Below are 12,774 nucleotides of genomic sequence, written 5' to 3'. Positions count from 1 at the left end.
GCTGCCGTAGTGCGTAAACATAGCCTTCAAACAGTCACTCGCTGGATGAGAATACCTGCATGCAGCTTTTCGCAGGCTACGCCTCAACGTAGCGCTGTAAACTGTGTCTGCTGAGTCGCCCGCGGCTGTCAGGAACGGCTGGGCAGTCGGCAGCAGGGAACGCCTGACGCAGCGCTGAAGTCGGCGTGCAGTGCGGTGTCGCCCCCTCGGATTCGGCTGACGATGCGCGACGCGTGACGATGCGCAAGTCGGCTCGCTCCAAGCAACCCAAGGGGCCGACGACCCCTTCACATTGACGTTACCGATCGCAATTCGAAACTTTTATCGCTCGGACTGTCTAATTTGCACCTGATTTCTCTTTCAAGTATCGCGCACCACGACGAATGTCACTTCCGGCACTTGTAAGAATGGACCCCAGTTGTTGAAATCCACTTCTGCCACGTGAAATCTACACTGAAGCGTCAAAGAAACTGGTATACGCATGCCTATTCAAATACAAAGATATGTAAACAGGTAGAATATGGCGCTGTGATCGGCAACGTCTATATAAGACAACAAGCGTCTGTCGCAGTTGTTAGATCGCTTACTGCTGCTACAATGGCAGCTTATCAAGACTGAAGTGAGTTTGAACGTGGTGTTATAGTCGGCGCACGAGCGATGGGACATAGCGTCTCCGAGGTAGCCATAAAGTTCGGATTTTCCCGGACGACCATTTCACGGGTGTACCGTGAATATCAGGAATCCAGTAAAACATCAGATCTCCGACATCGCTGCTGCCGGAAAAAGATCCTGCAAGAACGAGACCAACGCCGACTGAACAGAATCGTTCAACGTTACAGGAATGCAACCCTTCCGAAAATTGCTGCAGATTTCAGTGCTGGGTCAACGCGCAAACCATTCAACGAAACATCATTGACATGGGCTTTCGGAGCCGAAGGCCCACTCGTGTACCCTTAACGACTGCACGACACAAAGCATTATGCCTCACCTGGGCCGGTCAATACTGACATTGCATTGTTGATGAATGGAAACATGTTGCCTGGTCCAACGAGTCTCGCTTCAAATTTTATTGATTTGATGGACGTGTACGGGTATGGAGACAAACACACGAATCCATGGACCTTACATGTCAGCAGGGGACTGTTCAAGCTCTTGGAGGCTCTGCAATGGTGTTGGGCGTGTGCAGTTGGAGTCATTTTGGACCTCTCATACGTCTATGGTTCAAATGGCTCTGAGCACTATGGGACTTAACTTCTGAGGTCATCAGTCCCCTAGAACTTAGAACTACTTAAACCTAGTCAACCTAAGGACATCACATACACCCATGCCCGAGGTAGGATTCGAACCTGCGACCGTAGCGGTCGCGCGGTTCCAGACTGTAGCGCCTAGAACCGCTCGGACACTCCGGCCGGATCGTACGTCTAGATACGACTCTGATAGAAGACATGTATGTAAGAATCCTGTCTGATCACCTGCATCCATTCATGTCCATTATGCGTTCCGACGGACTTGGGGATTTTCAGCAGGACAATAAGACACCCCACACGTCCAGAATTGCTACAGAGTGGCTCCAGTAACACTGCTCTGAGTTTAAATATCTCCGCTGGCCACCAAACTCCCCAGACATGAACATTATTGAGCATATCTTGGATGCCTTGCAACGTGCTGTTACTCTTACGGACAGCCCTGCAGGATTCATGATGTCAGTTCCCTCCAGCACTACTTCAGACGTTATTCGAGCCCACGCCACGTCGTGTTGCTGCACGTCTGCGTGCTCACTGGGGACCTACACGATATTAGACAGATGTAACAATTTCTTTGGCTCTTCAGTTTACGTTCCTACAGGGAGCGACATCAAGCCACAACAGAGCCGGCACCCATCTTAGTCATCTTTTCTGAAGATGACACAGTAGTCGGTCGGTACCGTTGGGCCTTACGATGCCTGTCGGAGGGAGACTCAGTATTAATAACACGAAGTGTGATTTTTCCCAGAAGCGAATTGTCTGCTTTTTGCAGTCGGTTCACTCATCGTTGTTTTACGTTCTGGAGTATAGGTGTGACGACAAATTTTGCACACATATCTCTCTTCTTTGAAACATTCTGCCGAATGTCTAGAACACTTCATTTACAGACGTTGCTCCACTGTAATTTGTGACACTATGTTGGCACACTACTGCCGCACGCCCACTACTTACAAGGGAACCTCCCTAACGCACCCCCCTCAGATTTAGTTATAAGTTGGCACAGTGGATAGGCCTTGGAAAACTGAACGTAGATCAATCGAGAAAACAGGAAGAAGTTGTGTGGAACTATGAAAAAAATAAGCAAAATATACAAACTGAGTAGTCCACGTGCAAGATAGGCAACATCAAGGATAATGTGAGCTCAGCAGCGCTGTGGTCCCGTGGTTAGCGTGAGCAGCTGCGGAACGAGAGGTCCTTGGTTCAGGTCTTCCCTGGAGTGAAAAGTTCACTTTGTTTATTTTTGCAAAGTTATGATCTGTCCTTTCGTTCATTGACGTCTCTGTTCACTGAAATAAGTTTAGTGTCTGTGTTTTGCGACCGCACCGCAAAACCGTGCGATTAGTAGACGAAAGGACGTGCCTCTCCAATGGGAACCTAAAACATTTGATCACAAGGTCATAGGTGAACCGATTCCTCCACAGGAAAACACGTCTGATATATTCTATACGACACTGGTGACGGCATGTGCATCACATGACAGGAATTTGTTGTCGACCCACCTAACTTGTACACTTGGCGAATGGGTAAAAAGATTCTTCTACCTTGCCCGATTTAGGTTTTCTTCTGGATACGTACTACGGTGCAGTTACCTCGCATCGGACGGACGGACGGACGGACGGACAGATAATAATTGTCTGAAAATAAAAAATTAAACTTTTCACTAGAGGGAAGACTTGAACCAAGGACCTCTCGTTCTGCAGCTGCTCACGCTAACCACGAGACCACGGCGCTCCTGAACTCACAGTAGCCTTGATGTTGCTTACCTTGCGCATGGACTACTCAGTTTGTATATTTTGCTTATTTTTTTCATAGTTCCACACAACTTCTTCCTGTTTTCTCGATTGATCTGTGTTCAGTCTTTCAAGGCCTATCCACTGTGCCAAGTTATAACTAAATCTGAGGGGGGTGCGATGGGGAGGTTTCCTTGTTAGCACTGATTACACACAACTGATTGTTCGAATGCACGTCTGTTGTTCACAGTTGTCTGTTCAATCAGCCACCGTAGTCACTAGACTGACGTTGCTTATGCGCTAGAAACTAAAGTAAGCTCGAAACTCTTTGGATGGATGTTATATATCGTGTACAGCGGCGGCCATGCTATCATTAGATATGCCGGTCACTGTCTTTGCTTCCTACGATGACTCCATTGGGAATTACATTTTCGATTCTGTCTGTTATTAAGTCTTCAATCGAACCACATATCTCTTAGGACATGCTGTATGCATGTGTTTTCTATTCTAGGCAGCCGAGTAGAACTGTAGGAACAGCTCTCAGGAAGTCAAGAAACACACCGTCAGTCTAAGGTCCGCTATCTACTGTCTTCTGGATCTCAGAAGGAGAGAAAGCAAGATGGTTTTCACACGATCGCTGCTTTTCCTAGATAGGAACGCATCTGTATCGAGATAAATAATCGTACGTTTAGCCAAAACCCTTTTCCACAGTTTTACAAGAAATATACTTCAGGTGTGGTTGTGTTCTGCTCATTCGTCTAGCAATCCTTATGTAGGATGGTCAGAAATTCCCGTTACAGACTTCTAGGACTTGTAGAGGGGGGTGAGTACAGCGTATTTTGAATAGGAACGCATGTCCGGAAACGTCATCCTACGAGACTACAGAGCGTCAAAGTTATAGGCGCGGGCGTCTTTAAATGTACATATATACGGGGTGATACCGTGACGATGTTACAGACTTTCTAGGATGATGGAGAACGATATGTGCATTAATTTGAAGTAAGGATCCCTGTACCGGAAACGAACGAGTTGAAAGTTATCAACAAAAACCGTTCTGATACCTCTGACAGTTGAATACATATACCGGTTCTTGTGTCGCGAAGAGTGTAGGGCTGGTAACTTTCAGTGGTGGTAGTGTGGACAAAAACGAGAAAAAATGTCCAATAAACGTGTGCTCTAAATTGCATACCTGAGGATCTATGACCATTCGTTCATCTTCGCTAATGTGAAACACATCTCCTCTACTGTGCAAGTGTTCATAACTGTTAAGGTACGCACTTTAGAGCCTACGTTTATTGTGCATTTTTTCTCGTTTTTGTCCACACTACCACTACTGAAAGTTACCAACCCTACACTCTTCGCAACACAAGAACCGGTACATGTATTCAACTGTCAGAGGTATCAGAAAGGTTTTCGTTTATAACTTGCGACTCGTTCGTTTCCGGTACAGGGATCCTTCCTTCAAATTAATACATTTATCGTTCTCCATCATCCAAGAAACTCTGTGACATCATCACGGAATCATCCCGTGTGTACGTACATTTACAGACGCCCGCGCCTATAACTTTGACGCTCTGTAGTCTCGTTGGATGACGTTTCCGGACATGGGTTCCTATTCAAAATACGATGTACTCACTCCCCTCTACAAGTCCTAGAAGTCTCTAACGGGAATTTCCGACCACCTTGTAAATTGCAACATAGTGCTTTGTTCAGACGATCAACGGTTAATTGATATCGGAATAGGGGCTAGTACCTCTGCATGTCCAATATACATTTGGCGGAAACTGCATCAGATCATGCGGCCTTTCCTCTAACGAGAGATCTGAACTGTTTTTCAGTTATGCGCTCATTTATTTTCGCATCCATGTGACGGTCGAAATAAGGAATTGCCTTGTGGTCCGCTTCGGTGAATCAGTTTCGAAAGACAGAAAGTAATATTTCGACCTTCATATTGTGAGCTTCCGTTTAGATGCACTTACAGTCAAAGAGCATTTCAATGAACGACTTCATTACATTAACTGATTACCCGTAGAAACACAACTGTTTAGGGCCTTTTTGACAACTCATCAGTTAAGAACTTGCTTTCAAATTCACTGAATGGGTGTTTTATGGCTGTTCTTACTCCTGTTTTGACATTTTTAAGTGTTTATTCGTCAGCAAGGGTTCGATATCGCTTGCATCTGCTATACAGCGCTCTCTCCTGACGTAGCAGCTTATTGATACTGACATTGAATCATGACGGGGTTCTTCCTATCACTCGTTACCTTCCATGGCACCAAATTATCTTGCACATGGACTACAATACTGTCTGAACTTCTGAAGAATGTTTCAAATGGTTCTAAGCACTATGGGACTTGACATCCACAGTCATCAGTCCCCTAGACTTAGAGCTACCTAAACCTAACTAACCCAAGAACATCACACACATCCAAGCAGGATTCGAACCTGCGACCGTAGCAGCAGTGCGGTACCGGACCGAAGCGGCCAGAACCGCTCGGCCACAGCGGCCGGCAATTTCTGATGAGATCCTCCATATTATTCCTCCAAAAACTGAATGTTTGCTGCTGACACCTCAGGTGATTTCTAATCATTCCACTATCGCAATTTGGTAAGTATCTTTCTACATTTCTTAATTTCCATTCAGCATCAATGATTAGTGCTGCTACTATAACCTTATGGTCGCCGGTTGCTATGTCTTCGTTCACTGAGTCGAAAACGAACAGCACAGTCAGTCCATAGCACTTTTGACTTTCTTTGGAAATGTTTCGTGTGGTATTTGATCTATTATACTAAGTTATAACACTGCAAAAGCGATATGGGAGAGTATTTCTGCTTTAAACAGTGACGGGATACGTGTCCGTTCTTCATTACAGTCAATACTTGGCTGGTGCGAGTTTCTGCATAAAGCGGCTGAAGAGATGCAGCGAGGTGGCAGCGAAAGAGAGCAGATGCGGCGCAGCTCCGCGCCTGTGTGCGTTAATGGACCTCTCCTTCTGCCGGCTCCCGTCCCCGTCTCCGGCTTGTGAGCGCCGTGCTACTCCCTCCTCGTCCAGCCACACACTTGCAGTTGTGTTCTACAACCCTCCGCGATACTTTAGTCTCACTTGCCTGTTAGCCGCGTGAGACCACCTATCTAGAAACACAGTCCTAATCACACATCTGTCTTCCAACGCGTAAGACCAAAACTTACACATCTAAAAAAGTCACTGGGTCCTAAGTGATTCGTATATTATACGTACTTGGCTTCTTCTATGTGGGAAGTCAAAATCATGTAATGCAATTACACCGCATATGTCAACCTATAGTATAACTTCGACACCAAATACGCTACTGGCCATTAAAACTGTTACACCACGAAGATGACGTGCTACAGACGCGAAATTTAACCGACAGCAAGTAGATGCTGTGATATGCAAACGATTAGCTTTTCAGAGCATTCACACAAGGTTGGCGCCAGTGACGACACCTACAACGTGCTGACATGAGGAAAGTTTCCAACCGATTTCTCATACACAAACAGCAGTTGACCGGCGTTGCCTAGTGAAACGTTGCCTCGTGTAAGGAGGAGAAACGCGTACCATCACGTTTCTGACTTTGATAAAGGTCGGATTGTAGCCCATCGCGATTGCAGTTTATCGTATCACGACATTTCTGCTCGCGTTGGTTGAGATCCAATGACTGTTAGCAGAATAATGAATCGGTGGGTTCAGAAGGGTAATACGGAACGCCGTGCTGGATCCCAACGGCCGCGTATCACTAGCAGTCGTGATGACAGGCATCTTATCCGCATTGCTGTAACGGATCGTGCAGCCACGTCTCGATCCTTGAGTCAACAGATGGGGACGTTTGTAGGACAACAACCATCTGCACGAACAGTTCATTGACGTTTGCAGCAGCATGGACTATCAGATCGGAGACCATGGCTGCGGTTACCCTTGACGCTGCATCACAGACAGGAGCGCCTGCGATGGTGTACTCAACGACGAATCTGGGTGCACGAATGGCAAAACGTCATTGAATCCAGGTTCTGTTTACAGCATCATAATGGTCGCATCCGTGTTTGGCGACATCGCGGTGAACGCACATTGGAAGCGTGTATTCGTCATCGCCATACTGGCGTATCACCCGGCGTGATGGTACGGGGTGCCATTGGTTACACGTCTCGGTCACCTCTTGTTCGCACTGACTGTACTTTGAACAGTGGACGTTACATTTCAGATGTGTTATGACCCGTGACTCTTCCCTTCATTCGATCCCTGAGAAACCCTCCATTTCAGAAGGATAATGCACGACCGCATGCTGCAGGTCCTGTACGGGCCTTTCTGGATACAGCAAATGTTCGACTGCTGCCCTGGCCAGCACGTTCTGCAGATCTCTCACCAACTGAAAACGTCTGGCCAATGGTGGCCGAGCAACTGGTTCGTCACAATACGCCAGTCACTACTCTTGATGAACTGTGGTATCGTGTTGAAGCTGCATGGGCAGCTGTACCTGTGCACGCCATCCACGCTCTGTTTGACTCAATGCCCAGGCGCATCAAGACCAGAGGTGGTTGTTATGGGTACTGATTTCTCAGGATCTATGCACGCAAACTGCGTGAAAATGCAATCACATGTCAGTTCTAGTATAATATATTTGTCAATTTATCACCCATTTATCATCTGCATTTCTTCTTGGTGTAGCAATTTTAAGGACCAGTAGTGTAAGAAGCTACATGAGGAGCTAACTCTCACTATACCAAATATGTGGTCTGTTTTTATCAATAAATAAATATGTGGGCAATGAACGAAGTGATGTACTAGTGAGAATTACAGTTATTAACATTAAACGCTAATACAGTGCCAAGGGATGTTTCTTCCGCCTTGTCTGACAGTGTTCATTCAAGTCTCCTTTTATTTCGTTTTCACTGATTTGTAAGTTTATAACTGGAACACACATTTCTAACCCATCTGGATCAAGAGCAAGAGAAAGAAGATAATGATGAAGTTACACTTGAAGACGGAACCACAAGGACGGAAATGCATCTCACAATTTACAAGAGTTGCTACGCAACTTGATGTACCTGTAGTATTATTTCTTGGGTCTTTGACTCGTTTATTTTGCATTTGCGAGCAGCACAGATTAGGAGAGATTACAGCGTTTATAAAGCAGTATCCACGTAGATAAGCTACCTCTCCACAGTAGAAGCGGGACATTCATGGTTAAATTGAGCTTTGTGTTTCAATAATTTTAACGATTTTGTGCTCGTCTTGTTCGAGCAGTTTCTTAGTCAGCACTACGAGACCTTATGTTCATTTTGCTGGTAACTCAACTATTGTGTACCATTTTAATATGATAAGCATTGAGATTTTAAATAAATAAGTGGCCGAGGTGGTTCTAGGCGCTTCAGTCTGGAACCGCGCTGCTGCTACGGTCGCAGGTTCGAATCCTGCCTCGGGCATGGTTGTTGTGATGTCCTTAGGTTAGTTAGGTTTAATTAGTTCTAAGTCTAGGCGACTAATGACCTCAGATGTTAAGTCCCATAGTACTTACAGCCATTTTGAAAAATAAACAAATGACTTATTAAATTCAGACTTGATCTTATCCTCAGTGCGCAACCATTGTCCTACAACGGAACCTGGTTAGCAACCCTCTAAAAACGAATACAGCCCCACCATCCTTAATTTGTTTTTCCCAACGTGGTGGTGTTGCATTACAAAGTATGTGCCAACCCTTTTGTCTAGATCTTAAATTTGAGTGCATTTTTATATGTGGTCAAGACTTGTGATTTACGAGTATTGCACTGAGATTTTCCTCGATGTGCTGCAGGCAGGTCCCAGAGAGACGCATTAAGTCAAACAAAACGCAAAATTTTCATAATGGCCCGACTAGGATCTTTCTTCTGGAATCCTTTGATCTTTTTGCAGTCAGAACGGCACAGTGAGGCAAATCTTAGAATGCAAAATCATTTCTGGCAACTAGTTACGGTCCCAATTTGGTCTCGCTTGTGCATTGTTCAGGTGTGTACTTTATTTCTTCTTTCTGATTGTGTTTTGGGAGTTTTAATTTTAATGTGTTGCATGTGCAGATTTGTCTTTCGTACGTATGAAGATATCTCTATTTGTATCTAATTAGTATCAGCGATTGCTTGTCGAGTAGCAAATTTTATAACAACATTGTTTAAAATGGATAGGGCTAATAAAGCGGGTTCCCGAGAGACTAGAAAAGTCACTAGGCTGGAGGAGAGGGGAGAGAGAGAGAGAGAGAGAGAGAGAAAGAGAGAGAGAGAGAAGCCGAAGAGAGTGACAGGAAAGAGGAAAGCAGACGGAGGCAGGATAAAAGCACAGGGGAGACATATGAAAGCCAAACAAGATGAAGTAGAGTGGATGCAAACGGCAAAGCAGCAAAAGAGGACAGAAAGTAATTTTCGAAGAAGATAATAGAGCTGGAAGAAAAAGAACTGATTCCCAACTGAAATCAATGCAAGGGAGGATCTGCCAACTTTCTAAAAATGTGGAAGCGGCGTGGCGATGTCGGTCCAGACTTAACAGAAATTGGAGAAGATAGAGGAAATCTACTCTTCACTTTCATAGAGGGCGCAGATGACAGAAGATGTGAATACATCACTGAATCAAATGGCGAAAGCTCCCAAGAAACGTACAGTATTTGAGGCGACATATCTGGTGTAATTTGCACAAACAGAAGACTTTGTCACGTTCAAATGTAAATATACACTGAAGAGCGAAAGAAATTGGTACACCTGCGTAATATTATGTAGGGCCCCCTCGAGTACGCAAAAGTGCAGCAACACGACGTTGAATGGACTTGACTAGTATCGGAAGTAGTGCTGGAGGGAACTGACAGTATGAATCCAGCAGGGCTGTCCATAAATGCGTAGGAGTACGAGGAGATGGAGATTTCTTCTGAACTGCACGTTGCAAGGCATCCCAGATATACTCAATAATGCTCGTGTCTGGGGAGTTGGTGGCCAGCGGAAGTGTTTAAAGTTAAAAGAGTAGTCGTGGATCCACTCTGTAGCAATTCTGGACGTGTGGGGTGTCGCATTGTCCTGCTGGTATTGCCCAAGTCCGTCGGAATGCGGTGATGATCAGACAGGATGTTTACGTACGTGTCACCTGTCAGAGTCGTATCTAGACGTATCAGGGGTCCCATATAATTCCAATTGCGCACGCCTCACACCATTACAGAGTCTGCACCAGTCTGAACAGCCCCTTGCTGACATACAGGATCCATGGATTCGTGAGATTGTCTCCATACCCGTACACAGCCGTCTGCTCGATACAATTTGAAACGAGTCTCGTCCTACCAGGCAACATGTTTCCAGTCATCGACAGTTCAATGTCGGTGTTGAAGGGCCCAGGTGAGGTGTAAAGCTGTGTGTCGTGCGGTCATCAAGGGTACACGAGTGGGCCTTCGGCTCCGAAAGCTCATATCGATGAATATTTCGCTGAATGGTTCGCACGCTGACGTGTGTTGATGGCCCAGCATTGAAATCTGCAGCAGTTTGCAGAAGGGCTGCACTTCTGTCACATTGAACGATTCTCTTCAGTCGGCGTTGATCCCGGTCTTGCAGGACCTTCTTGCGCCAGACAGTTGTTGTCTTACATAGCCGTTGCCGACCGCAGTGCCGTATTCTGTTTGTTTGCAAAGCTCTGTATTTGAATACGCATGCCTGTACTAGTTTCTTTGGCACTTCAGTGTAGAACAGTTAAGAAAGGCAACTGAGCGACGGCGAACCGTGGTGCCACTAATATTACTAGCACAGAGTAGATGAGCAGAATGTTTGCGGAAGTTCGCAGTCTAACGGCGTTCCTTTGCAAGTGCCAGACGGGGCTATTATGAGAGAATCAACTGCTGTGGTGAGATCTGTGTTCAGTAACGGACAAAACTCTGATGGATGAGAAACGCTTCTTCTAAATGAGAAAATTTCTTACTTATACAGTAGGCTAACTTGGATGGTAAAATCTAAAAATAGTTAACCAAACTTCTTGACAGTCCAGAGAAAATTACAATTTATTAGTAGCCACATGGGTGGTGGAGTAATTGCAAAGTTGTCGGCAGTGATGCAACACTGCGCAACCTTAAAAAATTTTGAATCATAAATCATGATATTATATTGGTCTGCTGCAGACAAAAATATTGTGTGGTTGAGCATCATAAGGGATCCGCCATTCTCTACAACACGATTCTTATCATATGCAACATAACTCGACTAGATTTTGAAACGGTATCAGCCTTGACCACCTCCATAATAGTGGAAAACTGATTCAGTTGTTTTTTAAGCACAATGACGACAGAGTGTAACAGATGCCTCATCTGCACTGAGAAGAATTATATGGCGGCATTCAAATTAATATTAACTGATCATGATGAGTATGTGCGAGAAGAGAAGAGTGCAGATGTTGCAATGGAAACAAGATAGTGATGGAATTGGTGGGAATATGAGCGCACGAATAGAAATGAAAGAGAGAGCAGCAATGGAAGTCAGTTTCTGAAGCAATGAGTAAATTGACGTACTCAGAGACAAAGATATTTCTAGGAAAGAGCACAGGAGGGGAACGCAATACCAGAGCAGTCAAGCGAGAGAAAAAAAGGGCAGTTCATATTATAGAACTAAGAAATCCAGCTCCAGGTCGCAATCAACAAGGCTAACATACACTGAAGAGCGGAAGAAACTGGTACACCTGCATAATATCGTGTAGTGCCCCGCGAGCACGCGGAAGTGCCGCAACACGGCGTGGCGTGGACTCGACTAATGTCTGAAGTAGTGCTGGAGGGAATTGACGCCATGAATCCTGCTGGGGCGGCCAAAGAACTAGAGCAGTAAGAGGGAGTGTAGATCACTTCTGAACAGCAAATTGCAAGGCATCCCAAATATGCTTAATAATTTCGTGTCTCTGGAGTTTGGTGTACAGTGGAAGTGTTTAAACTCAGAAGAATGTTTCTGGAGCCACACTGTAGCATTTCTGGACGTGTGGGTGTCGCATTGTCCTGCTGTAATTGCCGAAGTCCGTCGGAATGCTCAATGGGCATGAATGGATTCAGGTGATCAGACAGGATGCTTACATACGCGTCATCTGTAAGACTCGTATCTAGACGTATCAGGGGTCCCATAACACTCCAACTGCACATGCCCCACGCCATTACAGAGCCTCCACCAGCTTGAAGAGCGCTCTGCTGACATCCAGGATCCATAGATTCATGAAGTTGTCTCCATCCCCGAACACGTCCATTCGCTCGATGCAGATTGAAACGAGACTCGTTCGACCAGGCAACATGTTTCCAGTCATCAACAGTCCAATGTCGGTGTTGTCGGACCCAGGCGAGGCGTAAGGCTTTGTGTCGTGCAGTCATCAAGGGTACACGAGTGGGCCATCGGCTCCGAAAACCCATATCGATGTTTCGTTGAATGGTTTGCAGGCTGTCACATGTTGATGGCCCAGCATTGAAACTTGCAGCAATTTTAGGAAGGGTTGCACTTCTGTCACGTTCAACGATTCTCTTCAGTCGTCGTTGGTCCCATTCTTGCAGGATCTTTTTCCAGCCGCAGCGATGTCGGTGATTTGATGTTATACCTGATTCGTGATATTCACGTTACAATCGCGAAATGGTTGTGCGGAAAAATTCCCGTATCATCGCTACCTCGGAGATGTTGTGTCCCATAACACATGCGGCGACTATAACACCTCGCTGAAACACACTTAAATCTCGATAACCTGTCACTGTAGCAGCAGTAACCGATTTAATAACTGCGCCAGACACTTGTTGTCTTATATAATCGTTGCCGACTTGGCAGCGTC

The sequence above is a fragment of the Schistocerca americana genome, chromosome X, assembly GCF_021461395.2.
Source record: "Schistocerca americana isolate TAMUIC-IGC-003095 chromosome X, iqSchAmer2.1, whole genome shotgun sequence".
Taxonomy (NCBI): Eukaryota; Metazoa; Arthropoda; class Insecta; order Orthoptera; family Acrididae; genus Schistocerca; species Schistocerca americana.
The sequence above is the reverse complement of the archived record's forward strand: the minus strand, read 5'-3'. Positions refer to the sequence as shown.